Source organism: Lynx rufus, unplaced genomic scaffold, assembly GCF_022079265.1.
Source record: "Lynx rufus isolate CCGP_SWC_20201006 ecotype Redwood Valley unplaced genomic scaffold, mLynRuf1.p SCAF_6, whole genome shotgun sequence".
Taxonomy (NCBI): Eukaryota; Metazoa; Chordata; class Mammalia; order Carnivora; family Felidae; genus Lynx; species Lynx rufus.
Genome location: NW_025814878.1, coordinates 91,745,957 through 91,759,652, shown reverse-complemented (window position 1 = coordinate 91,759,652; position 13,696 = coordinate 91,745,957). Strand labels below are relative to the sequence as shown.

At 41.9% G+C, this 13,696-nt stretch overlaps 1 protein-coding gene and 1 non-coding gene across 2 annotated transcripts in view; both read left to right on the top strand.

Moving 5' to 3' along the window:
• The first annotated feature begins 7,454 nt into the window (after window positions 1-7,454).
• The window catches only part of RAB23 (RAB23, member RAS oncogene family), a 37,513-nt gene continuing 31,271 nt past the window's right edge, over window positions 7,455-13,696 (top strand). The window contains exon 1 of the mRNA XM_047103124.1: window positions 7,455-7,710. The gene's annotated coding sequence lies outside the window, so the exon portion shown is untranslated. The remainder of the gene's footprint in view (window positions 7,711-13,696) is intronic.
• TRNAR-CCU (transfer RNA arginine (anticodon CCU)) lies at window positions 12,166-12,238 on the top strand. The gene has a single exon. It is a non-coding gene; the product is annotated as a tRNA-Arg (tRNA).

Below are 13,696 nucleotides of genomic sequence, written 5' to 3'. Positions count from 1 at the left end.
CAACAACAACAACCAAGAAATAACGAGTGTTAGCAAGGATGTGGACTTGTGCACTATTGATGGGAAAATAAATTGGTGCAATCACTATGGAAAACAATAGGGAGGTTTCCCCCAAAACAGTCCCATATGATTTAACAGTCCCACTTCTGGGTATAAATCCAAAGGAAATGAAAACAGTATCTTGAAGAGATATATTTACTTTCATATTCATGGCAGTATTATTCACAAGAGCCAAGACATTGAAACAGCCTAGGTGTTTGTCAGTGGATGAATGGATAAAGACAATATAAACATACATATAATGCAATAGTATTCAGCCATGAGAAAGAAGGAAATTTTGCCATTTTCAACAACAGGGGTGGACCATGAGGGCATTATGCTAAGCAAAATAAGTCATTTAGAGAAAGACAAATACTTTAAGATATCAGTTACACATGGAATCTGAAAAAGCCTAACACACAGAAACAGAGTAGAATGGTGGTTACCAGGGACAGGCATGTGAGGGAAATGAGAAATGTTGGTAAAGGGTACAAACTTTCAGTTATCAATGAATAAGTTTTGGAGCTCTAATGTGTTGCATGGTAATTACAGTTAATAATATTGTATTACTTATTTGAAAGTTGTTAAGAGAGTGTATCTTAAATGTTTTTACCACAGGGTGCATGGGTGGCTCAGTCGGTTAAGTGTCCGACTCTTGATTTCAGCTCAGGTTATGGTCTCATGGTTTGTGAGTTTGAACCCTGAGTCGGGCTCTTTGCTGATAGGGCAGAGCCTGCTTGAGATTTTCTCTCTCCTTCTCTCTATGCCGCTCTCTGCTCTCTCTCTCTCAAAATAAATGAACTTAAAAAAAAAGAAATTATATTAAAAAAATGTTCTTACCGCAAAAGAGAAATGAAATGATAATCATGTGACATGATAGAATGTTAGCTGACTCTATGGTGGCAATCATTCTTCAATATGTTAGTATATCAAATCAACACATTGTACACCTAAATTTACACAATCTTATATGCTCATTATATCTCAGTAAAGCTAAAACGTTTTTTCCAAATAAATCTTAAATGTTTCTTTTTTAAAAATTGTCTTTTAATGTTTATTTATTTTTGAGAGTGAGAGACAGAGCATGAGCAGGGGAATAGCAGAGAGAGAGAGAGAGAGAGAGACAGAATCTGAATCAGGCTCCAGGCTCCTAGCTGACACACAAAGCCTGACCTGAAGCGAGGCTCAAACCATGAACTGTGAGATCCTGACCTGAGTTGAAATCAAGAGATCCTGACCACGAAGTCAGACACTTGACCAACTGAGCCACCCAGGTGCCCCTAAATCAAATAAATTTTAAGAAATGAAATGAAGAGGAGCAGAGAGTATAAAAGGATCTAGGGGCATGTGGCCGGCTCAGTTGGAGGATCGTGCAACTGTTGATCTCAGGGTAGTGAGTTTGAGCCCCATGTTGTATAGGGAGATTACTTAAATAAAAATAAAACTTTAAAAAAAGGATCTAAAAGGTAATCCCAAGCCTCCCAATTGAGAAATAAAGAGTATTTCAGAGAGGACATCTCTCAGCACACTATTTCAACAAAATCAAATTTATGTAGGAGAAAGACTTGGGCAGTGAAGGAGAACAAAGATATATTTTTTAATGTTTATTTATTTTGAGACAGAGAGAGAGAGAGAGAGAGCACATGAGAGCAGGGGAGGTGCAGAGAAAAGGGGAGAGAATCCCAAAAGGCTCCATACTGTCAGCACAGAGCCTGACACAGGGCTCAATTGCATGAACTGTGAGATCATGACCTGAAATCAAGAGTAAGAGGCTTAGGGGAGCCTGTGTGGCTCAGTTGGTTAAGCATCTGACTTTGGCTCAGGTCATGATCTCACAGTTTGTGAGTTCAAGCCCCACATTGGGCTTGCTGCTCTCAGTGCAGAGCCTGCCTTGGATCCTCTGCCCCCTCTCTCTCTGTCCCTCCCCCACTCAAGCTCTCTCTCTCAAAAATGAATACACATTAAGAAAAAGAGAGAGGGAAAAGAAAAGAGATGTTTAGCCAACTGAGTCACCCAGGCACTTCAACAAAGATTATTTTTTATGTTCTAACAATTGATGAGCACCCTAAATCCAGAAGTGTATGCGATGGTACAGACTAGCTAGCCCATTGAGACAAGAACAATCGATGACAAACCAAAAAAGGAAATCTAGAAAGAACTGACTATTCCCTGACTCACACTGGCTAGGGATTATAATTAGTAGCATAGTGATCACTATCAGCAAGTTCATGTGATTTATAATAAGAAGTATATGCTTAGTCTTTGTCCCTCTTCCAGGCATAGGGCTCCTAAAACCCTTGGAATTTCCTAGGGTTGAGAGCAACAGAGGCCTCTTGTTATGTTAATAAGGTGAATTTTGCACACCACAGAGGATAGGGGGATGGTTGCCAGGAGAACTAACCTTGTGATTAGAGAGTTGCCTCCCACCATCACCTCTGCAAGGGGAGGGGGCCTGGAGGTTGACTCAGTGGCTAATGGCTAATGGTTTAATCAATCATGCTCACGTAATGAAGCCTCCATAAAAACCCATGAGGGCTGGGCCAGAGAGCTTTTGGGTAGATGAACAGCGGAGATGTGGGGAGACTGGACATCTGCAGAGGGCATGAAGCTGCATGTTCTTTCCCCATTCTTCTCCCTATGCATCTCTACCATCTGGCTATTGCTGAGTTATATTCTTTTATAATACACTGGTAATCTAGAAAGTAAAACGTTTCTGTTGAGTTCTCTGAGCTGCTTTAGCAAATTAATCAAACCCACGGAAGAGATCGTTGGAACCTCCCATCTATAATGAATTGGTGAGAAACACAGGTGATAACCTGGGCTTGTGACTGGTATCTGAAGTGTGTGTGTGTGTGGGGGGGAGGGGTGGTGGTGGAGAATGAACACAGTCTTGTAGGACTGAACCCTTAACCTGGGGAACCTGATGCTATCTCCAGACGGAAAATGTCAAAATTGAGTTGAATTGTAGGACACCCAGCTAGTGTCCTGAGGGGGTGGGGGTTGGGGTGGCTCCCACACATTGGAATTAGGTGCCAGAATCTTAGATGGTCATTCAAGAAACCTGTGAGTCATTCCTGATGTTACCTCTTTCCTGTTCCATAGCGAAGTCCTAGGCTTGGCCTAAGCCAAGACAGAGAAAGACAAAAATCATATAACCTCACTCATATGAGGACTTTAAGAGACAAAACAGATGAACATAGGAAAGGGAAACAAAAATAATATAGGCGGGAGGGGGACAAAACAGAAGAGACTTATAAGTATGGAGAACAACTGAGGGTTACTGGAGGGGTTATGGGAGGGGGAATGGGCTAAAGGGGTAAGGGGCACTAAGGAATCTACTCCTGAAATCATTGTTGCACTATATGCTAACTAATTTGGATGTAAATTAAAAAAAAAAGAGTAAGTCATTTTTCTTTAATGTGTTTCTTTTCACCCATATACAATTCATGATCCCTGAAAACTATTTGGCACGTTAGTGTCAGACATGGTGAAACAACTAGCAAAGGACTTTTTTGCTGGGTCAGTGAAGGTACTAGATTTGAAGAATCACTAAATTACTTAAAAATATAACTTTTCAGAGGCACCTGGATGGCTCAGTTAGTAGAACATGCCGCTCTTGATCTTGGTATTGTGAGTTTAAACCCCACATTGGGCATGGCAATCACTTAAAAATTAAAACAAAACAAAACAACAACAAAAACTTTTCATAATGTTTTCCCTAGGAGCGCCTGGGTGGCTCAGTTGGGTTGAGACTCTTGATTTTGGCTCAGGTCATGATCCCAAGGGCATGGGATCCAGCCCTGAGATAGACTCTCCACTGAGTTTGGAGCCTGCTTGGGATTCTCTCTCTCTCTCTCTCTCTCTCTCTCTCTCTCTCTCTCTCTCTCTCTCTCTCCCCCTTTGCCCCATTCCCCTCTTGAGTGCTGTCTCTCTCAAGAAAAGAATATTTTCCCTAAATAATTTTGCACAACTCATTTCTAGATACAGCAGGTGAAATTTCTTTCAAAGGCCTTCAGACTAATTCTATTGCCATTTTTGCTACAGCACAACTGCAGGATTTAAAAGGCCAGATCTGGGGCGCCTGGGTGGCTCAATCTGTTAAGCGTCAGACTTCAGCTCGTGTCATGATCTTGCAGGTCTAGGGTTCAAGACCTGCAATGGGCTCTGTGCTGACAGCTCAGGGCCTAGGGCCTGCTTTGGATTCTGTGTCTCCCTCTCTTTCTGCCCCTCCCCCACTGGCATGCACATGCACACACTCTTTCTCTCTCTCTCAAAAATAAATAAATTTTTAAAAAATAAATAAAAGGCCAGGTTTCCACTTCTTGGGTACAGTCTTGAATCAAATAAAAGGTAGACATAATTGCATTAGAATGTGCAAAAATCCCATGGAAATGGAAAAGGGCCTTCAAGAAGTTTTTCTCAAATTTGAATCCTCAGATTTATTTTTTGATACTCACTAGAATTTTCTCTTTTTTTTTCCCATTTAAAAAATTGTGGTGGGGTGCCTGGGTGGCTCAGTCAGTTAAGCATCTGACTTCGGCTCAGGTCATGATCTCACAGTTCGTGCGTTTGAGCCCTGTATCAGGCTCTGTGCTGACAGCTCAGAGCCTGGAGCTTGCTTTGGATTTTGTGTCTCCCTCTCTGTGCCCCTCCCTCCTCCCTGTCTCTCTCTCTCTCTCTCAAGAATAAATATTTAAAAAATTAAAAAATTGTGGTAAAATATACTTAACACAAAATTTACCATTTTGACCATTAAAAAAAATTTTTTTAATGTTTATTTTTGAGAGAAAGAGACAGAGTGGGAGTGGGGGAGGGGCAGAGCGAGGGGGAGACACAGAATCTGAAGCAGGCTCCAGGCTCTGAGCTGTCAGCACAGCACCTGATGCAGAGCTTGGACTCACAAACCATGAGATCATGACCTGAGTCAAAGTCTGATGCTTGACTGACTGAGCCATGCAGGTGCCCCACCATTCTGACCATTTTCAAGGGTAGCGTTCAGGGGCATCAAGCACATTCATGTTGTCCAATCATTAATTACCACCATCCATCTCCAGAACATTTTTCACCTTGCAAAATGGAAACTGTACCCATTAAATACTAACTCCCCATTCTCCCCTCCACTATCCCTCTGTCAACCATGATTCTACTTTGTGTATCTATGAATTTGACTACTTTAGATACCTTCTATAAGTGGAATCATACAGTATTTGTCCTATTGTGACTGGCTTCTTTTATTCAGCACGATGTCTTCAAGGTTCATCCATGGTATACCATGTATCAGAATTTCCTTCCTTTTTAAGGCTGAGTAATATAATAAATGTCATATTTACATGACACTTTATCAATTCATCTGTTGATACACATTTGGGCTGCTACCATTTTTTGGCTACTGTAAATAATGTTGATATGGACATGGTTGTACAAATATTGGTTTGATTCCTTGCTTTCAATTCTTTTGAGTATATACCCAGAAGTGGAATTCTATTTTTATTTTTGTGAGGGACTGCCATATTGTTTTCCATAATGGCTGTACCATTTTACATTCCTGCTGGCAGTGCACAGAGGTTGCAATTTCTCACCAACCTTGCCAACACTTGCTACTTTCTGTTTTGTTTTGTTTTATAATAGCCATTTATCTTTAATTTTTTTTAATTAATTTTTTTTTTAAAGAGAGAGCGGGGGAGAGGGGCAGAAGGAGAGAGGGAGAGAATCTTAAGCAGGCTCTGTGCTCAGCACAGAGCCCAACTTTGGGCTTGATTCCAGGACCCCGGGATCATGACCTGAGTTGAAATCAAGAGTCAGACCCTCAATGGACTGAACCAGCTGGGCGCCCCTATAACAGTCATTCTAATGGGTGTGAAGTAGTATCTCATTGTGGTTTTGATTTGCATTTTACTAATGATAAGTGATATTGAGTCTCTTTTCATATACTTATTAGTCATTTGTACACCTTCTTTGAAGACATGTCTATTTAAGTCCTTTGCCCATTTCTTAATGAAGCTTTTCCTTTTCTTTTAAAGGGGGTGAGGGTGAGTACATTACTCAAGTTTAAGAGACTACTAACCAAATCCTAGAGATAAATCCATTGGCTACTTGGCATTAAATTTCCTATAAATAAACCACTATGTTTACAAAACAATATTGCAATTATAGGTAAAACATTTGAAATTAAAAATTTTAATTTTAAAAACTACTGCTTGTGAAATATAATTCACATACAGAAAACTGTGCATAGGAGTACAGTTTGGTGAATTTTTACAAATGAACACATATGTGTAACTAGTGCCAAGATCAACACAGAGAGCCTTACTAACACCTTGGAAATCCCTCACCCAGTCACTATCCCTTTCCTGCAACGGTAACCATTATCCTAAATTTTAGAGGGTTTTTTTTCCCTGTTTTTTGTGCTGAAAAAGTCTTACCCATTAAGTACTTTTCGTGCCTTACTTTTTGTTCAAATTTACATTTCTGCAGTTAAGCCATTTCGTGTCGGTAGTTGTGGGTTATTCTTCTCATTGTTGCACAGTATTCCATTGCATGAACACTGTGTGAATTAGGTAATTTATTCTATCGTTTATGGTCTTTGGGGTTATTTCCATTTGGGGGCTATTAACACAAATGCAGTTGTGAACATTCTTTTGCCGTGTTGGTGCAAGGTAAGTACTCATTTCTCTTGGCTGGATTTGTAGAGGTGAAACTGCTGGGTCATAGGGTACGCTTCTTTAGGAAACAGTGCCCAATTGTTATTTAAAGGAGTTGTTCTAGTTTACTTTCCAGAAGCAGGGTAGATGCATTCGGTTACTCTACATCCTTGGAGTATTTTGCCAACAGTTGGTATTTTCCTTTATTCCCTCTATTCTATTGTATTTTGAAATATAAAAACAACTGAAGCAATTTAGATTGCTTTCAGGGGGAACTTTTAATTGTTGGTTTGGTTCTCTCAACTGTTAACCATCTCCGACTTCTACTTTCTCCAGCTGCAACGGGTGGACTGTGAGTGCGTTTCCAGTTTTGCTCAACATTTTTTGCTCACTCTACCACTTGGATGTCATCCGGTGGAGAAAAAAAGGTGTGTGTCCAAGGCAGGGCAAGTCCTTTGAGTACTCTGGAAGTCTGATCACTTAGTAGGCGAAACCTATGCGGACCTTCCTCGGTCGGTGCTATACTAGGGTCCACGATCTAGGAGCTCCCGCCCGCCGCTGCGGTCCTCACTGCACACCGGGTTCCCCCAGGCGCACCGGGGACGCAGAAGAGCCGCCGGGAACGCGGGAGAGCCGCCCTCCCCGAGAACCAGCCAGAACGCGGGTGGAGCAGGGCGGGGGGACCGGTCCGCGCGGAGCATGCGCAGAACCAGCCCAGCGCATGCTCCGCAGAGCGGCGCGTCCACAGATGAGGGGAGTCGAGTCTCCCGCGCCCCACCATCCTTGCCGGAGTTGCTGCTGAGTCGCTCGTGCTGAGCCGCTCGTTCTGAGCCCTGGCTGGCAATAAAGTTCGTTAAGAAAATCATAGTCATTTTTAAGAGAGTGAAAGAGGGCGCGAGCCAGCCGGGCGGCCCCGCCGGGGGGAGCTGGCGCGCTGGGAGGAGGAGGAGGAGGTGGCGGCGGCAGCGGTTGCGCCGCGACCAGGAGGAGCCGGTCGCGCCGGGCGGCGGGTCCGTGGCCAGCGGGGACGGTGAGTAGCAGCCTGCACTCCGGGCAGCCGCGCGGCTCTCACTCGCCCTCTCCAGCGGTTCAGGACTCCCCCGGCTCTGCTGGGGAAGGACCCACTTCTCCCCGGGGTCCCGGGATGTGCCGTACTCCGGGGACTGGAGAGGGGTGTCGGGGACAGGGGCCTCCAGGCCCGTGCTCCCATCCCCCGGCCCCTGAGCGCCCTCTCCCCCGCCTCGGAGCGCCGTGCCCAAGTTCCAGCTGGAGGAGGTGGGCGGCAGCTCCTGCCCGGCACCCGTTCTCCCCGCCCCGCGGCCGGGGCTCCCAGGGTGTGGGTCCCTGGAATTGCCCTTAGGGCGGGAAGGAGCGAGACGGCGCGGGGGAGAGGCGCTGGCCTCCAGCCTGGCTGAGCACCCAGCTTCTCGTCTTTCCCCAGTCCCCAGGTGGGGAAGGGGCGACCCCGGCCGGGAGACACAGCGGCAGGGGGCGTTAAGTGCCGGGTGAGGTGTGATGGGTAGGAGGGTCCCAGGCTCTACCCCGGCTTTTAGGCCCCCCTCCTCCTTGCGGAGGGGCCCCCTCCTTACCCGCGGCCCCACCCTTCCCTAGTTTCTCACTCAGTGACTGCTAGAATATGAATGAGCCAGACTGCACTATTTCATTGACACTGGCTGCCGCAGAATTTCTTAACTCGGAGAACCGAGGAGCCCTCAGCAGCTCCCAGACGTAAGAACCTGAGGGTGTGTGAGAGTATTAACTTCACTATCAGGAGTGTCAGCAGAGTCTGAAAAGGGCCAGGTACTTCTTTAGGTTTTATATAACTCCTAACGTCTTCTGGGTAATTTCACTGAACCTAACAAGTTTTTTCAGTGTTGTTATAAACATAATCGTACTGTACTTAAGTACCGGCTGAGATGAAAAAGACAACCCTTTTAATCAGTGACTTAGCTCATATTTTTCTTTTCTAGTTTATTAGATTGCATTGGTTGGGTAAATCTTTAAAATTAAATTGGGGGAAAAGAGTATGTAAAGCATTACTGTAAGCTTTTTAATTATCATACCCAGATTTATGCTTATTTTCTAAGAACTTAATTGTTTTGATATAGTGCCTTAAGTCGAGACAGTAGTAGTAGCTGATAATCAATCACAAGAGTCAGACTGCCTGCGTTAAAATCTGATTGCACTTTCTTTCTTTAAATTAAAAAAAAAACTTATTATTTATTTTGAGAGAGAGAGAGAGAGAGAGAGAATGAGCTGGGGAGAGGCAAAGAGAGAGAGGGAGAGATAATCCCAAGCAGGCTCCGTGATGTCAGCTCAGAGCCTGATGCAGGGGCTGGATTCCACCAACCCCGAGATCATAACCTGAGCCAAACCAAGGTTGGAGGCTTAACTGACTGAGCCACCCAGGTGTCCCTTTAAATTTTGTTTTTAAAATTATATGATAAAGGGCACCTGGGTGACTCAGTTGCCTGAGCCTCTGACTCTTCGTTTCCACTCAGGTCATGATCCTAAGGTCATGGGATCCAGCACGGCATTGGGCTCTGTGCTGTGCTTGGAGCCTGCTTGGGGTTCTCTCCTCTCTCTCCCTCCTCGACCTGTGTGTTTGTGCTCACTCGCGCGCTCTCTTTCTCTTTCTGTCTCTCTCACAATAAATAAATAAACATAAAATAAAATTAAATGGTAAAAGTGACTTTTTAGGGGATTTGTGGTTCTATGAATTTTAGATTAATGCAAACACCACTACAATCTGAATTATAGAACAGTTCTTACCACCGCCCCATCTCTGCCAAACTCATACTGTCCTTTTATATCTTTTCCCTTACCCCTAACCTCTGGCAATCACCAGTCCTTTCCAGATGTCATATAAGTGGAATCATACAATATGTAACCTTTAATGCTGACTTCTTTTCACTCAGCTTAATGTCTTTGAGATTCCTCCAAATTGTTGTATGTATCAATAATTTTCTTTTTTTATTGCTAAGTAGTGTTCCATTAGGTAGATGTGCCACAGTTGTTTATACATCCACCCACTGAAGGACATTTGGAGAGTTTCCAGTTTTTCGTGATTATAAATGGAGCTGCTTATAAACATTTATGTACAGGTTTTTGTGTGAATATAAGTTTTCATTTTAGGGTATTGCTAATAGTGGGTTGCAGGGTCATATAAAATATGTTTAACTTTATAAGAAACTGTCATGCTGATTTCCAGAGTGGTTGTATCATTTTGCATTCTTACCAGCAATGTGTGAGAGTACCTGTTGTTCTACGTCCTCCTAAGCACTTGGTATTGTCAGTAATTTTAAATGTAAATGTAAAATGTAAAAGTAAATTTAAATTTTAAATTTAAATTAGCCATGCTAATAGACATGTGGTATCACATGATTTTGATGTGTCTTTAATGGTTAACGATGTTGAATATCTTTTCATGTGCTTATTTAGCATGTATAATCTTTGATGAGTATCTGGCCAAGGGTATTGCCCATTTTTCAAATGGGTTGTTTGCTTTCTTATGTTGAGTTTTTTTTCTTTTTCTTTTTTTTTAATTTTTTTTTAATGTTTATTTATTTTTGAGACAGAAACACAGCATGAACGGGGGAGGGGCAGAGAGAGAGGGAGACACAGAATCGGAAGCAGGCTCCAGGCTCTGAGCCATCAGCCCAGAGCCCGATGCGGGGCTTGAACTCACGGACCTCGAGATCGTGACCTGAGCTGAAGTCGGACACCCAACCCACTGAGCCACCCAGGCGCCCCGAGTTTTTTCTCTTATGTTGAGCTTTGAGGGTTCTTTATATGTTCTGGAAACAAGTCATTTGGTAGATATGTGCTTTGCAAATACTTTCTTGTAGTTTGTAGCATGTCTTTTTGTTCTTTTGACAGCATCATTTCCAGAGCAAATGTTTTTCGTTTTTATGAAGTCTCATTTATCAATTTTTCCTTTTAAGAACTCTACCTAACACCAGGTCAAGATTTACACCTTCTAAAATATTTCTTCCAAAAAATATGGTTTTATTTTTATTTTATTTCAGATTTTATTTTTAAGTAATCTCTACACCGAACATGGGGCTCAAAATCACAATGCCAAGATCAAGAGTCACAGGTTCTACCAAACTGAGCCAGACAGGCACCCTTATAGTTTTATTTTATTTTTTAAAATGTTTTATTTATTTTTGAGATAGAGAGTGAGAGTGCAGGGGAGTGGTAGGGAGAGAGGGTGACAGAAGATCTGAAGCAGGCTTGGCTCTGCACTAACAGCAGCTAGCCTGATTCAGGGCTGGAACTCACAAACTGTGAGATCATGACCTAAGCTGAAATCAGGAGTCTGATGCTCAACTGACTAAGTCACGCAGGTGCCCCTATATTTTTGTTTTTATTTTATTTTTTAAAAATGTTTGTTATTTTTGAGAGAGAGAAAGAGAGAGAGCATGAGTGGGGGAAGGGCAGAGAGAAAGGGAGACAGAGGATCTGAAACAGGCTCTGAGCTGACAGCAGAGAGCCTGATGGGGGCTTGAACTCATAAACCAGGAGATCATGACCTGAGCTGAAGTTGGATGCTTAACCTACTGAGCCACCCAGGAGTCCCTTTTTTAAAAAAATTATTATTATTATTTTAATGTTTATTATTTTTGAGAGAGCACCTATAGTTTTACTTTTACATCTTTGATCCATTTTGAGGTTTAGGCAGATGTTTGCTTTTTTACATATGAATGTCCAGTCGTTCCATCACCATTTGCTGAAGACATTGTCTTTTTTCCATTGAATTGTTTTTGCACCTTTGTTGAAAATCAATTGACTGAATTTGTGTGGGTCTATTTTTGGGCTCTCTGTTCCATTGATTTATGTATCTTTGTCTTTGCCAGTATCATGCTGTCTTAATTAGTATAGCTCTTTGGTGTCTTCAAATTGGCTAGTATGATTTCCTCCAATTTTATTCTTTTTCAAAATTGTGTTACCTATTCTAGTTTATTTGCCTTTCCATATAATGTTTAGGATCAGCTTGTCTTGGAATACCTGGGTAGCTCAGTCTGTTAAGGGACCAACTCTTGCTCTCAGTTCAGGTCATGATTTCATGCTTTGTGAGTTTGAGCCTTGAATCAGGCTCTGCACCGTCAGTGTGGAACTTGCTTGGGGATCCTCTCTCTCCCTCTTTCTCTGCCTCCCCTGCTTGTACTTTCTCTCTCAAAATAAAAAAAATAAAAATAAATGTAGAATCAGCTTGTCTCAAATACAGAAAAAAAATCCTGCTGGTACTTTGGAATTGCATTAAACCATAGGTCAATTTGGGGAGAAGTGCTATTTTTGCTTTGTTGAATCTTCCACTCTGTGAATATGGCATATCTTCTCATTTATTTAGGTGTTTATTTCATTAGTGTTTTATAGTTTTCAGCATATAGATCCTGTACGTGTTTTGTTAGATTTATACCAAAGTATTTAATTTTTTTTGGAACTCTTGTAAATGTCACGTAAAAATTTTTGGTTTCAGGGTGCCTGGCTGGCTCAGTTGGAAGAGCATGTGACTCCTAATCTCAGGGTAGTGAGTTCAAGCCCCATGTTGGGTATAGAGATTACTTAAATAAATAAAACTTAAAAAAATATTGTTTCCTGCTTTCAAATTGTACATTGTTAGGGTATAGAAATACAATTCAGTGTTGTTTGTTGTTTTTGTATCTTGTGCCTTTGCTAACCTGATTTATTAGTTCCAGGATTTTTTTTTTTTTGAATTCCTTTAAGTTTCTATAAAGACAGTCATGTAATTTGTGAGTAGGGTCACTTTTATTCATTTTTTCCCTAATCTGTGTTTTATTTGTTTTTTTGTCACCTGTTTCTCTGGCTAGAACTTTGTGTATAATGTAGAACTTTGAGTGGTGAGAGTAGAGATCCTTTCCCTGTTCTTAGTCTAAGGGTTAAAACAGTCACACTTTCAGGTGTGTGGCTCAGTCAGTAGAGCTTGTGACTCTTGATTGCAGAGTCATGAGTTTGAGCCCCATGTTGCGGGTAGAGTTTACTTAAAATAAAAAAACAACAGGTTTTTAGAGTTAAGTATATAATATTAGCTGGTTTTTTTTTTTTTAATATATGAAATTTATTGTCAAATTGGTTTCCATACAACACCCAGTGCTCATCCCAAAAGGTGCCCTCCTCAATACCCATCACCCACCCTCTTCTCCCTCCCACCCCCCATCAACCCTCAGTTTGTTCTCAGTTTTTAAGAGTCTCTTCTGCTTTGGCTCTCTCCCACTCTAACCTCTTTTTTTTTTTTTTTCCCCTTCCCCTCCCCCATGGGTTTCTGTTAAGTTTCTCAGGAGCCACATAAGAGTGAACACATATGGTATCTGTCCTTCTCTGTATGGCTTATTTCACTTAGCATTACACTCTCCAGTTCCATCCACGTTGCTACAAAGGGCCATATTTCATTCTTTCTTATTGCCACATAGTACTCCATTGTGTATATAAACCACAATTTCTTTATCCATTCATCAGTTGATGGACATTTAGGCTCTTTCCATGATTTGGCTATTGTTGAGAGTGCTGCTATAAACATTGGGGTACAAGTGCCCCTATGCATCAGTACTGCTGTATCCCTTGGGTAAATTCCTAGCAGTGCTACTGCTGGGTCATAGGGTAGGTCTATTTTTAATTTTTTAGGAACCTCCACACTGTTTCCCAGAGCGGTGCATAGCTGGATAGTTTTTTAATAGACACCATTAATCAGGTTGAAGGAGTCCTCTTGTGTTTCTAGTTTGCTGTTTTTCTGACAAATGGATGTTGAGTTTTATTATATATTTCATGTGATATATGTATCAGTTGATATGGTGATGAGGTTTTTCTTTGCTTTGTTAATATGGTTGATTACACTGATTGGTTTTAGGTATTGAACCACCCTTGCATTCCCAGAATAAAGCCCACTTGGTCCTGGTGATTCTTTTTATATATTCCTGGATTTGACTTGCTAATATTTTGTTGAGGACTTTGGTGTGTCTGTGTTCATGAGGGGATATTTGTCCAGTTTTCTTTTT